A 16,296-nucleotide genomic window follows, 5' to 3' on the forward strand; every position below is an offset into this window, starting at 1 on the left:
CTTGAACATTCTTTGTCTTCTTCGGGCGTTCCTCCTCGCCTGGTGTTTCTCTATCCCGCTTGTTCGAGTTCTTATTTCTGCGCCCTTTCGGCGTCTCCTGTAACTTTGTTGATGCTTCCACCGCCGCAATCTGCTCCAAAGCCAGCTTCAAAGCCTTTTCAGCAGTCTCAGCTCTCTTACGCAACGCTGTGTGCTCGCGGTCAGCTTCCAACACGGCATACCTGAGGCTCGACACCCTTTGCTTAATCTCAGTGTGCACGTTGTTACGGCCTTTTACGTATTCGTGCAGCTCGATGACCTTCCTGTTCAACTCCACCATTGACACCTTGGGCCTCGCAAGTTGTAGGCCTTCTTGAGTGGTGCTGCTGCTCGGTGTAGACACCGGGGGCCCTCCTTTAGTGCTACCGCTTGGTGTGGACATTTGACTCGTTACCCCTTTTGCTCCGAAGAGTCCATGTTGCCCACCTCGTGGCGTGCTGCTGTTATCCGTTGCCGCGATACTAAAAGCTTCTACCGGCGAACGTGTCAACCTACTGCTCCTTAGGAATGCGCTCGCATCCTTATCATCTGCTACCTCCGTTGTTGTGTGATTGTTGTTCTTCTCCATCTGGTTGGGTCCCCCCTCCAAGCCGCTATCTTCGCCCGTCGTAAGTAGTTGCCGTCGTGATCCCATGGTGATCTTTGCAAGCAGTGAGGCCATGCTAGGGTTGACACGGTCCTTTATGGGGAACCGTGTTCAGAGCCAGATCGGCATTAGTCAGGAATGTTCAACTGAGCCTACTTCCACCGGCTAAGGTGCCGAGTTCGGAACGTACTTGGAGGCCTGCCAAGGTTTTAACGGGACGGGGGCAACCATACCATTAGCCCACTCGCCGTTTCGGAAAGGTGTCACCCATTCTTACTAGGGTAGTGGAATAGTACGGTTGTCAGCTCTGTAGCGTTTGGTAGTATATACGTATTCCTTGCTCGTGTCCATGTCCATGTGCTGCCAGTTTGTCATAATTAGGGTCTTACTGGCGTCGATCCTAATGTGCCGGTTGGCACGCCGGGTGTTTGGGCTAAGGCACTTTGGAAGCGGTACCAGGTCGCTTGTACGGAGTTGCTTGCAGATGTGTGGCTTTTTATGGGAATCCAACAGAGCCCACTGTTGAACCCCCACCACATCCTAGGCATCCTCCTCTTGAGCTGTCTGGAGACCAGAAGCCCGGTCACTCCCCGAAGGAAGCGCCAAAGGTGGTAATTCACACGGGTGTGTGAACGGTTTTCGCTTCGGGAAGACTCCCAAGCTTCCACCCGACTCGCAGAAGGGGGGGTTCGTCAGGCCCCTGGACTCCTGTCCCTGCTGCCCCATATGTGTGTGTATGTGTGTATGTGTGTATGTGTGTGTGTGTGTATGTGCGTTACAAAAAAAAGTCACGCACGTTTCTCAGCCGTCTGTCAACCGATTTGAGTTCTCTTGGAAGCAAATGAAAGCTACTACATCCTAGTAGAACGCTATTGAATTTTTTTTCGATTGGACGTTTGGTTACCGAGATATCTCTCGAAGAGTATTTATAAGTCATACATCTAAACTTTTTAAGATTTTTGGACAAATGTATCATAATAAATATTTCGGCCGTTTGTCAATCGATTTGGGTTTTCGTGGCACCAAATAAAAGCTACAGCATCCTAGTAGATCGCCCAGAAATTTTATTTCGATTGGACATTTGGTTACAGAGATATCTTTCGAAGAGTACTTAGGATTTATACAACTAAACCTTTTGAGATTTTTGACCAAGTGTATCATAATAAATATCATAGCCGTCTATCAACCGATTTCGGTTCTCCTGGCACCAAAAGAAAGCTACATCATTCTAGTAGAAGCCTATACAATTTCATTGGGATTGGACATTTGGTTACCGAGATATCTTTCAAAGAGTATTTGGGAGTAATACAGGTTAACTATTTGAGAGATTTTTGACCAAGGGTACCATAATAAATATCTCAGCCGTCTGTCAACCGATTTGGGTTCTCTAAGCACCAAATGAAAGCTACAATATCCTTGTAAAAGGCCCTGAAATTTTATTTCGATTCGACATTTGATTACTGAGATATCTTACGAAGAGTATTTCAATAAATTCTTTTTACCCTTCTTACACCCATAAGAAGGGTATAAATATCGCTCGAAAAACCGACTTTCTATCCGAGGCCCGCAGGGCCGAGTCTCATATACCAATGAACTCAGCTCGACGAACTGAGCAAATGTCTGTATGTGTGTGTGTGTATGTGTGTATGTGTGTATGTGTGTGTGTGTATATGTGCGTTACAAAAAAAGTCACGCACGTTTCTCAGCCGTCTGTCAACCGATTTGAGTTCTCTTGGAAGCAAATGAAAGCTACTACATCCTAGTAGAACGCTATTGAATTTTTTTTCGATTGGACGTTTGGTTACCGAGATATCTCTCGAAGAGTATTTATAAGTCATACATCTAAACTTTTTAAGATTTTTGGACAAATGTATCATAATAAATATTTCGGCCGTTTGTCAATCGATTTGGGTTCTCGTGGCACCAAATAAAAGCTACAGCATCCTAGTAGATCGCCCAGAAATTTTATTTCGATTGGACATTTGGTTACAGAGATATCTTTCGAAGAGTACTTAGGATTTATACAACTAAACCTTTTGAGATTTTTGACCAAGTGTATCATAATAAATATCTTAGCCGTCTATCAACCGATTTCGGTTCTCCTGGCACCAAAAGAAAGCTACATCATTCTAGTAGAAGCCTATACAATTTCATTGGGATTGGACATTTGGTTACCGAGATATCTTTCAAAGAGTATTTGGGAGTAATACAGGTTAACTATTTGAGAGATTTTTGACCAAGGGTACCATAATAAATATCTCAGCCGTCTGTCAACCGATTTGGGTTCTCTAAGCACCAAATGAAAGCTACAATATCCTTGTAAAACGCCCTGAAATTTTATTTCGATTCGACATTTGATTACTGAGATATCTTACGAAGAGTATTTCAATAAATTCTTTTTACCCTTCTTACACCCATAAGAAGGGTATAAATACCGCTTGGAAAACCGACTTTCGATCCGAGGCCCGCAGGGCCGAGTCACATATACCAATCAACTCAGCTCGACGAATTGAGCAAATGTCTGTATGTGCGTGTGTGTGTATGTGTGTGTGTATGTGTGTGTGTGTGTGTGTGTGTGTATGTATGTTACAAAAAAATGTCACTCACGGTTCTCAGCCGTCTGTTGACTGATTTGAGTTCTCTTGGAAGCAAATGAAAGCTACTACATCCTAGTAGAACGCTATTGAATTTTATTTTGATTGGACGTTCGGTTACCGAGATATCTTTCAAAGAGTGCTAGGGAGTAGTACAACATAATTATTTTAGATATTTTTGACAAAGTGTATCACCATAAATTTCTCAGCCGTCTATCAACCGATTTGGGTTCTTAAGGCCCCAAACGAAAGCTACTACATCCTAGTAGAACGCTATTGATTTTTTTTTTGATTGGACGTTCGGTTACCGCGATATCTTTCAAAGAGTGCTAGGGAGTAGTACAACTTAATTATTTTAGATATTTTTGACAAAGTGTATCACCATAAATTTCTCAGCCGTCTATGAACCGATTTGGGTTCTTAAGGCCCCAAACGCCCCAAACGAAAGCTTCTACATCCTAGTAGAACGCTATTGATTTTTTTTTGATTGGACCTTCGGTTACCGAGATATCTTTCAAAGAGTGCTAGGGAGTAGTACAACTTAATTATTTTAGATATTTTTGACAAAGTGTATCACCATAAATTTCTCAGCCGTCTATCAACCGATTCGGGTTCTTAAGGCCCGAAACGAAAGCTACTGCACCCTAGAAGAACGCTTTTGAATTTCATTCCGATTGGACATTTTGTAACCGAGATATCTTTCGGGGAGTACTTTGGAGTAATACAACTTAACTTTTTAAGAGGTCTTTGACAAAATGCTTCATAATAAATGAATCAGCCGTGTGTCAATCGATTTGAGTTCTCTCAGCATCAAATGAAAGCTACAGCATCCAAGTAGTATGCTATTAAATTTCATGCCGTTTGGACATTTTGTTTCCGAGATATCTTTCCACGAGTACTAAGGAGTAATGAAATTTACGCTTTTGAGAGATTTTTGATAAAATGTATCATAATACATTTCTCAGCCGTTTGTCAACAGATTTTTACCCTTCTTACACCCATAAGAAGGGTATAAATATCGCTCGAAAAACCGACTTTCTATCCGAGGCCCGCAGGGCCGAGTCTCATATACCAATGAACTCAGCTCGACGAACTGAGCAAATGTCTGTATGTGTGTGTGTGTGTGTGTGTGTATGTGTGTATGTGTGTGTGTGTGTATGTGCGTTACAAAAAAAGTCACGCACGTTTCTCAGCCGTCTGTCAACCGATTTGAGTTCTCTTGGAAGCAAATGAAAGCTACTACATCCTAGTAGAACGCTATTGAATTTTTTTTCGATTGGACGTTTGGTTACCGAGATATCTCTCGAAGAGTATTTATAAGTCAGAGCGTTCATGATTAACAAAAATTTTAATCATGATTAATCATTGATGATTAAAATTCCAATTTTGGTGATTATTGATTATGATTAATGATTAATTTGATTTTTAGGATGATTAAAGATTATGATTAATGATTAAAATTGGTTTTATCTGTGATTATTGATTATGATTAATGATTTAAAATGGCTCATTGATTAAAAATCATGATTAATCATGATTAATCAATCACAAAAAACTGGAAATGATTAAAATATATTTATTGTTCAACATGTTTTTGAAGTTTCAAAAGTAAAAAGTAACTCTGTCCGGGAGATTTAAAAAAAATCACACCTAAATTATATTATTTAGAACAGCATTTGAACCAATTTAAATTGGATCATATATTTTATATGATGAATCATTTTTGGCGATGAATGATTAATGATTGATTAATATTTTTTCTTATGATTATGATTACTGATTAATGATTCGATTGTAAAACCAGTGTGATTAAGATTAATGATTAATGATTAAATGAAATTTTTTTGTGATTTTGATTAATGATTTTGATTAATCTTAATCATTAATCATTAATCATGATTAAATTTGTGATTAATCATTAACGCTCTGTTATAAGTCATACATCTAAACTTTTTAAGATTTTTGGACAAATGTATCATAATAAATATTTCGGCCGTTTGTCAATCGATTTGGGTTTTCGTGGCACCAAATAAAAGCTGCAGCATCCTAGTAGATCGCCCAGAAATTTTATTTCGATTGGACATTTGGTTACAGAGATATCTTTCGAAGAGTACTTAGGATTTATACAACTAAACCTTTTGAGATTTTTGACCAAGTGTATCATAATAAATATCTTAGCCGTCTATCAACCGATTTCGGTTCTGGCAACAAAAGAAAGCTACATCATTCTAGTAGAAGCCTATACAATTTCATTGGGCTTGGACATTTGGTTACCGAGATATCTTTCAAAGAGTATTTGGGAGTAATACAGGTTAACTATTTGAGAGATTTTTGACCAAGGGTACCATAATAAATATCTCAGCCGTCTGTCAACCGATTTGGGTTCTCTAAGCACCAAATGAAAGCTACAATATCCTTGTAAAAGGCCCTGAAATTTTATTTCGATTCGACATTTGATTACTGAGATATCTTACGAAGAGTATTTCAATAAATTCTTTTTGCCTTTCTCGTACACTAAGTGTACAGAAAAGGCTATATGTTCACTCCAAAAATGACTTTTTGATCGAAGGCCCGGAGAGTCGAGTCACATATACCAATCAACTCAGCTCGACGAATTGGGGTGATGTCTGTGTGTGTATGTATGTGTGTATGTGTGTGTATGTGTGTATGTGTGTGTATGTGTGTATGTGTGTATGTATGTGGACAAAAAAACTCACGTCACTTTTTTTGAACTAAATCTCAACCGATTTTAATGACCGACGGTTCATTCAACGCGGAATCTGGTCCCATTGTTTCCTATTGAAAATGGTTCGAATCGGTTCAGCCGTTCCGGAGTTATGGCCATTTAGGTGTTCCGGATCGGTACCCCAGGAAGGGGCCACATATGAAAATGCCACAAAAACATGCATGCGACACATCAGACCGCGGCTTTTTCGATAACCTGACGAACGGAAAACAGGAAAATAGTCTCAGACCATATCTGAACCGGTAGTGTTCCGGAATCGGTTCCGGATGTTCAGCCGGAAGTGGCATAATATTAAAATGAGCCAAATCCATGCATGCGACACATCAAATTGCGGCTTTTTCGATAACATGATGAACAGCAGCAAAATAGCCTTTGATCCCGCAGATACTACTGGTAGTATTCCGGAACTGGTGCCGGGTGCCCCGCCGGAAGTGGCCAAATATAAAATTGAACCAAACCCATGCATGCGACACATCAATTCGCGGCTCTTCAGATAACCTGATTAACGATTAGCAATAAAATGGAATCAGACTATATTTAGGAAAACCAGTAGTGTTCCGGAACCGGTTCCGTGTGTCCCGCCGGAGGTGGTCAAATGTAGATGGGAACCAAACCCATGCATGCGACACATTTAATAGCAGCTTTTTCAATAATCTGAAGAACGGTAAGCAGGAAAATAACCTTAGATCACAGCAGACCACCGTTAGTATTCCGGAAGCGGTCCCGGGTGCCCCGCCGGAAATGGTCAAATATAAAATTGAACCAAACCCTAGACCAAACCCATGCATGCGACACATCAAATAGCGGCTTTTTCGATAGCCTGGCGAACGGTGAGCAGGAAAATAGCCTCAGATCACAACAGAGACTACCAGTAGTGCTCTGGAACCGGTTCCGGATGTCCCGCCGGTAGTGGTCAAAAATAAAAGTGTACCAAACCTATGCATGCGACACACCTAATCGTGGCTTTTTAGGTAACTGTAGTAATAAAGTAGTACAATCATAGTAGACAATGACTTAGGGTAGACAAGAGATATTTTGTAAACCAATGAAATTGAATAAACACCCCTCAAACTGAATAGATGTCTATTCTTCAATTCAGAAGTGGGATATCAATACACCCAAAGATGAGTTCGAGCAACCAGAGGTCTTCGGATAAGCATGATTCGGGAAATTTCGGAACTGGTTTTCCTTTTCCGAGTCATCAGAACCCTTCCGAAGAACAAAATTTTTCTGGAGCACAAACGTCATTGGGAGGATCTTCAAGTACAGGAAACGTTTATCGGGAAGACAACAATTGTCCAGGAGAACTATACCATGATAGAATGCAAACTTTTAGTGAAGAATTTCGGTCGATCAAATTGGATGAACTGCTTTTACTCCTGCCTAGTTATTCGGGTGCCAGTAATGAAAGTTTTGAATATTTCGAAGATGTAGCGCAACAAATGAAAAATTGTTTCAAGATCAAAGATGAAATAATGAAGTTTGTCGTTTTGAAACGCCTCACCGGAAACGCACAAATCTGGTCCATGTCACACCCCAATTTGCTGGCAATGGATTTCCAGGAGTTTTTCAGAAGCATGAAAGAAGTATTTTTGGTGAAAACGAGTCCGATGGAATTATACAAGAAATTGGAGTCAAGGAAATGGAACTTTGGTGAACCTTTTAATCAGTATTGCCTTGAAAAACAACTACTTGCAACGCCACTTCTTCTTCCGGAGTCTGAGCTGATTGAGTATATTATTGAAGGAATTCCGGATCTACAACTAAGAAATCAAGCCAGGATAAAGCGTTTTTCAAGAGTCACGGATCTGAAGAAAGCCTTTGCGTTGATCCAGCTTCAACAAAACGTCGTGCCAGTTTCGAAAGTTTGCCATAATTGCCATCAATCAGGACATATTGCTGCAAGATGTCAACGAGATGACCAACAATATTCCCGGAGAAATCAACCGTACACGAGAGCGAACCCTGGAGCGAACCGTATTGGAGCAATGAATACTAAACAAGACAATATGACTGAGCTGGACGTAGAAATTGACGGACTAGTAAATTTGGAAATTGATTATGTTAAACAACCTTTGAAAGCTTTGTTTGATACAGGCAGTCCTGTTTCTCTAATACCTCTCAAATTCACAAAACCTGAAACAATTGGTAAACACGATAATAGAAAAATTTATAAGGGTATTGGAGGAACACGATTGACAATTTTAGGTAATTTCACTACTAATGTTTATGTTCAAAATGTTCTTTTCAAGGTTAATTTTTTGGTCGTCCCTGATGCAACCATGTCGTCGTATGATGCCATTATCGGTCGGGATATTATAATGAAGCCTGGAGTTCGAACGATTATTAAGAGCAGCCACATTAATATTTCCAGAACACCTGTGATTGAGAAATTGAATGCTGAGTATCTTGATGAAATGAAACCTATTCATTCTATTTTTGATGAATCAACAATTTTGAAGAACGTTGGAAATGTAAGTAATGATCAATTTGTAAAATTTTTGGATATTTTAAGACGGTGCTACTTGTATTCTGACAAACCTTTACAGCCTGAAACAAAATTTGAAAAGAAAATCAATTTGAAATCTGGTAATCAGTTTCACTTTAAGCCAAGAAGGTTATCATTTGCCGAAAAATCTAAAGTAGATGAGAAAATTAAAGAACTTTTGCAAGATAATATAATCAAGGAAAGCGATTCTCCGTTTGCCAGTCCTATCGTTCTGATTCCAAAGAAAGATGGTAATATAAGAATGTGCGTGGATTATCGAAAATTAAATAAAGATACTCATAGAGACAATTATCCTTTGCCTTTGATTGAGGATATTTTGGACAAACTAAGAAACAAAAAAATATTTTCAGTTTTGGATCTAAAATCTGGGTTCCATCAAATCAAAATTGCTCCTGAATGCACTAAATTTACATCTTTTGTTACCCCATCTGGACAATACGAATATTTACGTGTTCCAATCGGACTTTGTAATGCTCCTGCAGTTTTTCAAAGATTCATAAACAAAATTTTCAAAAAATTGATCGATGAAGGTAAGATTTGTGTCTATATAGATGATATTATTATATTTTCTGATACTTTCGAGGAACATTTGGAAATTTTGCAATCTGTTTTCAAAATTCTAAACGATAATCTTTTGGAGTTGAATTTGGAGAAATGTAAATTTTTGTTTGATGAAATCGATTATTTAGGGTACACAATTAATGAATATGGTAGGCGTCCGAATAAATCTCTCATTGAGGCAATTTCGAATTTTCCTATTCCAAAAAATGTCAAAGAAGTTCAAAGAATCATAGGATTAACAAGTTATTTTCGAAAGTTCATAAAAAAATTTGCTACTATTGCAAGACCGTTGTATACTTTATTGAAAAAAGACTCAGTATTTCATTTTGGTAATGAACAACATGACGCTTTCCAAACACTGAAAGAAAAGTTAATGTCAGCACCAGTTCTGCGTATTTACAATCCAAATGCCGAAACTCAGCTTCATTGTGATGCAAGTTCGTATGGATTTGGAGCAATATTGTTGCAAAAACAAGCAGACAACAAATTCCATCCAGTTAGTTACTTTAGCAAAAATACAGACAGGTTTGAGTCAAAATTACATAGTTTTGAACTAGAAACGCTTGCTGTTGTATATGCAATAAAACGTTTTCATGTTTATTTGTCAGGAATGAATTTCAAAATTTTTACAGATTGTAATGCTTTAGCACAAACCTTGGTTAAGAAAGAAATCAACCCCAAAATTAGCAGATGGTCTTTATTTTTAGAAAACAACAACTACACTTTGGAATATAGGGATGAAGCTAGAATGAGGCATGTAGATGCTTTGAGTAGACAAAATATGTCCAGTACAAATGTGGCACCACTTGATGTTGAAATAAAAGATATTAATTTGTTAAATACGGAAGATATTGAAAGAAATGTGATATTGGCTCAAGAGCAAGATGATAAGTTGAAAAATATAAAGGAACATCTTGAAAACTACACGTTTCCGAATTTTGAGTTAAGAGATGGAATTCTTTTTAGAAAATGTGATGATAAAGTATTATTGGTTATACCAAAATTAATGATCGACAATATAATTAGGATTTGTCATGATAATAATGGACATATTGGCATAGATAAAACTATTGTAGAAATCAAAAAGCATTATTGGTTCTCGAACATGAAGAAAATTGTCAAAAAATATATATTGAATTGCTTAAGTTGCATCTTTTACAGTCCAAAGGAAGGAAAAAGAGAAGGATTTCTGAAAAATATAGATAAAGGAAATGAACCTTTTAACACAATTCATATAGACCACTATGGTCCGATACAACTACCTTTTCGTGGAGGTTTTAAGCACATTTTAGTAGTGATAGATGCTTTTACAAAGTTTGTAAAGTTTTACCCAACGAAGACTACAAATACAGATGAAGTTGTAAGGCATCTGTCGAATTATATGAGTTGTTACAGTAAACCACTAAGAATTATTTCTGACAGAGGGTCTTGTTTTTTTTTCAGTTGAATTTGAGAATTATATGAAAAACAATTATATTGAACATGTAAAGACTGCAGCATACACTCCAGAAGCAAATGGACAAGCAGAACGTGTGAATAGAACATTAACTCCAATGCTTTCAAAGTTAATTAACGATACTGGTTTAAAATGGAATCAGTTATTGAACAAATTGGAATACATATTCAATAATACATATAATAGAACCATTAAAAATTATCCGAGCGTGTTATTGTTTGGAACAATGCAACGAAATTTGAATGTAGTAGATCATAATATGGAAGTATTTTTAAATAATTACACTAGTTTACAGCATTTTTGAACTCGGTAAGCTGATGGTTGTTTTTGGTGTAGAATCATGCCCCGAGTTCGAAAAAGCGAAGGAAAAAAATTACAGTAGAGCGGAAATTTTTTCGACTTTCCATACAACGTTGATGTTTTGAAATCAATTTTTGTTCTATTTTTATGCAAAGTCGCTCACTTCACACATCTCATTCTCCGTAATCAATGCTCCGATTGAGCTGAATTTTTTACTGTAGCTCGCCTACATATGATATGTCAAATAAACGTTAAGAATGAATTTTTACAATATTTTTTTCTTATTGAAAAAAAATACATTTCTTCAAATAATTTTGGAAATTTTGGTAAAATTTAAGGAGATCGTCCCTAAAACTCGTCAATATCTTGAATTTAATCAATCTGACGCAAATCCTGTATTCAGATGATCGAATGGTATTATATTCAGCTTTTAATTTATGGAAAAAGATTTAAAATTGGTTGAACAAAACGCAAGATATTTGAATTTTATTAAATTCCATATTTTAAAAAGTTGTAAAACTCGATATTGAGCTAAAACTCAAAAACTGTTCTACTCTAAATTTTTCGAAGCATGGTTTCGAAATCAGCGCTAAATTATGCTTCAAAAATTTTGGTCGTTGACAGAAGTTCACGACTTTCGTTTTATTTTGTAAACTAGTGTTACCAACTGAATAATAATCGAATTGATTTGCCATCCGAGCGTAACAAAGCCAAAGAAATGATACAGAAAAACCAAAACTACAATAAATCGGCAACTGATAAGAAGCGTAAAAGTGTAACTGATTATAAAGAAGGAGATTTTGTAGTTATTAAATTAATTTCGGCATCAAAATTGTCAGAGAAATTCAAGGGTCCGTATGTTATCCAAAAAGTTTTACCAAATGATCGTTATGTAGTATCTGATATTGAAGGTTTTCAAGCATCAAGCATTCCCTTTCACTCAGTGTGTTCGCCTGGTGATATGAAACTGTGGTTATCTTCCAATAATTTAATAGATCAAAATTAAATTGCGAAAATACCGATGAGGACATCGGTTTATCAGGATGGCCGAAATGTAGTAATAAAGTAGTACAATCATAGTAGACAATGACTTAGGGTAGACAAGAGATATTTTGTAAACCAATGACATTGAATAAACACCCCTCAAACTGAATAGATGTCTATTCTTCAGTAACTTGATGTACGGTTAGCAAGAAAATGGTTCCAGACAATATTTGGTACAACCAGCAATATTCCGGAACCGGTTCCGGATGTCCCGCTGGAAGTGGTCAAATGCATATGGGAGCCAGACCCATGCATGCGACACATTAAACCGCGGCTTTTCCGATTACCTGATGAACGGTTTGCAAGAACACAGCCTTTGATCACATCAGATACTACCGGTAGTGTTCCAGAACCAGTTCACATCAAACCACGGCTTTTTCGATAACCTGATGAACGTTTGACAAGAAAATAGTCACAGATCACATTACAGACTATTAGGGCCGATTTCTTCACCCGGGCTTAAATTTTAAACCAGGCTTAGCAAAATTTTAAGCCAGGCTTAACTTTTTTTCGATTTCTTCACCTCGGCTTAACCACTAAACCCGGTTTAATAAAGCTGCGGTTTACGTTAAGTGTGGCTTATTTTAAGCGGTGCTCTGAGGTGGCTTAGCAGTGCTAAGCCAGGCTTAAGCCGCAAATTGCAGAGTTTGAGTTTCTTCACCTGCTTCATGGATACATTTTTGAAACAGCAGAAAATATTTTTAATGAAACTTGTACACTTAGGGCCGATTTCTTCACCTCGACTTAACCGGTAAGCCAGGCTTACCCATATAGTTAAACCTGGTTTAACGCTTAAGCCAAGGTGAAGAAATCGGTCCTTAGGAACGATACAATTGTAAAACTTTTGGATACTGATGGAGGCGATCATATAGAAAATGATAATCTACATCCAGCGCGTCGTCAATATAAAATATTCAACATCGGTTTTTGAGTCAATCAAGTTTTTACATTAGATTGAAAGTCTTCAAAAAGGCACCGTGTTTGCAAATTTGTCACCCTGATTTGGAAATCAAAAGCACATTTGAAATGAAGTTTCTATTTATTTTAATCCAGTCCTTTCCATAATGTCAGGTCACAATGAACAATGTTATGGTTCAAGAGATATTATTTTTTTAACAAACAAATTACACTAAAAAAAATCCTCAAATAACTTTTTACACACTGATTTCTTACAGAAACTTAGTTCAAAGCACGTTTAGCCCATCGAATATTCAACATTTTGACTCATAATTCTAAATATAAAAAAGTATTAGTCGTGGTGTACTTCTAAACATGACTTTTTTTGAATACCTAATAGGGTGACGATGGCTATTATCGGCAGGTTTGTTCTTTTTGTCGTGGGGGTTTTTCGTTGGCCAAAATGCCTGAAACATTGCCATATCATTCAGCTTAATTTGGAAGGATTTGTGGCCAACTTTGAGTTCAATAGGTTTCAAAAAACCTTTTATGACGACGAAAACAAAACTGCCGAAAATACATAAGTTCCACTACCTTAAAATGACGCAAGTGGATTTTAAATATCTTTTCGCAACTCAGCACTATGAAATTTGATTTATACTTGCCGTATCACAAAGGACTAGTTTTTCATACTATACCAAAAAAATTGCAATATGATTCATAAGCACAATGGTACTGATAGAAACAATCATATTCTAGTGATTTGTTTTTCACTGCAAAATTTTTTTGCAACACGTTGCAGAGGAATTCCTGGAGGAATCACAGATAAATTCCTAGAAAGAAGTTCCCTGGAAAAATCTCTTAAAGAAATTCCAGGAGGAACCCCTGGAGGAGTTCCTGAATGAGTTCTTGGAGGAATTTCTGGAGCAATAACTGGAGGTGTTCCTGAAAGAATTCCTGGACAAATATCTGGAGGAATCTCAGAGGAACCTCTGGAAAAATTCATGGAGCTATCTTAGAAGAATTCCTAGAGAAACTTCTGGTGGATGTCTTGAAGGATTTTCTGGAAAAATCTCAGATGAATTCCTGGAGAAAAACATAAAGGAATTCCTCTAGGAATGCTTGAAGGGCTCCCCGAAAGAAATTTCTGGATGTATTCCTGGATGAATCTCTGGAAGAATCCCTGGAAAAATCCTGGAGGTATCTCGGAGTAATCCCTGAAGAAATCTCTGGAGAAATCCATGGAGGAAATCCCGGAGAATTTCTTGAAGAAATTCCTAGAGGAATCCCCGAAAGAAATTCCTGCAAGAATTTCTGGAAAAATGTGTAGGAATCGCAAATAAATTCCTGGAAGAATTCCCGAAGGGATTCCTTAAACAAATTCAGGAAGAATTCCTGAAGGAACCCCTGGAGGTGTGCCTAGAGGAATCCTTGGGCAAATTCCTTGAGGAATTCTGGGAGGAATCTCAGAGGAATTCCAGAAGAAATTCCTGGATGATCTAATGGAAAAATCTCTGAAAGAATCCTTTTAAAAATCCTAAAGGAATTCCTGGAAGAGTTGCTAGAGGAAACTTTGAAGGTATTCTTGAAGGAATCTCTGGCAAAATCTCAAAGGAATTCCTGGACAAAAACCTGAAGGAATTCCTCGAGGAATCCTTGGAGGGATTCCTGGATAAATTCCTGGAGGAATCCTCGGAGAAATTCCTGGAGGAACTCTTGTAGGAATCGCAGATAAATTCCTAGATGAATTCCCAAAGGGATATCCTAAAGAAAGTCTTGGAAATATTCCTGCAGGAACCCCTGAAGGTGTTCCTGGAGAAATTTCTAGAGGGATCTCAGAGGAACTACTGGAGAAATACCTGGATGCATTGCTGGAGGATCTTGTGGAAGAATCTCCGGGGAAATTCCTGGAAAAATTCCTCGAGGAATTCTTGGAGAAATTCCTCTAGGAATCCCTGGAATAATTCCTGAGGAATCCCTGGAAGAAATTCATGCAGGAATTCCTGTAGGAATCGTAGATAACTTTCTGAATGAATTCCTGCAGGGACCCCTTAGAGAAAGTCCTTGAAAAATTCCCGAAGGAGCCCCTGGAGGTGTTCCTGGAGAAATCGCAAGGCAAATTCCTGGAGGAATCTTAGAGGAAATTACTTCAAGGAGAAATCCATAGAAAAATATTTGGAGATATTTAAGAGAAATTCCTGAATTTTTTTCATGGGCCGTAACGCACGATTTTCCTTTTCTTTAGAGCATTGTAAACGGCACCTAAACATTTTTAAAATAAAGTATTAAAAAACACCAACGAATGGAATAAAAGTGGAATAAACTGTTTCTATTAAGGGATTTCATTTTTTTTAGTTTTTATTAATGTGTATTTTAACTTAAAGGCTAATTCTACACTCCTTAAGAGATTTCAGTTCCTAGTTGAACTTGAACTTTGCTGTGGCTTTCGTTGAATGTAAACAGTTCAAAATTTTAAACATATTCGAAAAATGGTCTAGACTCTGAAGCATCACACGACCAACAAATTTTCAAAAAGTCACTATCAAAATGCAACTTTAACAAGGCGATAATGAAGATTATTATTCGAAGGCAATTCTGGATATCAAAACATAAAGCAACATTGCAACGCCTTTTCTGCAATGTGGCACACCAACTTTGTATAATGAAAGGAAAATTCGAACACCAAATGTTGTGGAACGATCATATCCCTTTCGTGACGAACCAGCACAATTGTGCTGTTTAGCAGTAACAGTTTTGCATTTTTTTTCATCTGTTTAGACTTTGTTTCATTGATGTAAACTGTTTCTATGATTTAGCCATTACATACTTATACTTGTTTGTGTGTAAACAAACTTTAGTTTACGTTGCCTGTGAGATTTACCACAACAAGGTAAACAAAAAGTGGACAAAAATCGTAAAACATGAAAAAGTTTTATCTGTCGCATATTTTTTATTTCCGATTTATCTAGGTAGTCAAAGCTGGAAATCAAAAGATAAAGAGAGGTTCTTTCAAATGAGGTAAAATAATTGTTGTTTTGTTGGGAAATCTTAGAGTTCTGGAGAGCCAAAGTTGAGCAATTTGTATGGAGATTTTACTTTTTTGCGCTCCGTCACGAAAGGGATATGAAGTAGGTACTAAACCGAAGATCTTCGATACTAGCGTTGGGTAAAATATCAACAGTCTAGGTAGTTCTGCATCCGAAAAATTTACCGAGCGATTTCGCTTTTCCTGCTCAAATTTCAGCGGATGTTTTGTTGTTGTTACTCCATACTGCATATAACGGGCATTTCAAAATATCGGCGGCTTAAAATGACGTTTCCATTGGAAAGTCACTGGAATGATATGGGAAAATTCGTTAAGCTTGGCTTAGCGTAAGCCATCGCCTTCATTTGCTAAGCCGGTGTGAAGAAATGCAAATATTTAAACCTGGCTTAAAAATTTGGCTTAACTTTAAGTGTGGTTTAAGATAAACCAGGCTTACGTCGTTAAGCCGGGTAGGTGAAGAAATCGGCCCTTAGTAGTGTTCTAGAACCCGTTGCGTATGTTCCGCCAGAATGACCAAA

This window comes from Aedes albopictus, chromosome 1, assembly GCF_035046485.1.
Source record: "Aedes albopictus strain Foshan chromosome 1, AalbF5, whole genome shotgun sequence".
Classification (NCBI taxonomy): Eukaryota; Metazoa; Arthropoda; class Insecta; order Diptera; family Culicidae; genus Aedes; species Aedes albopictus.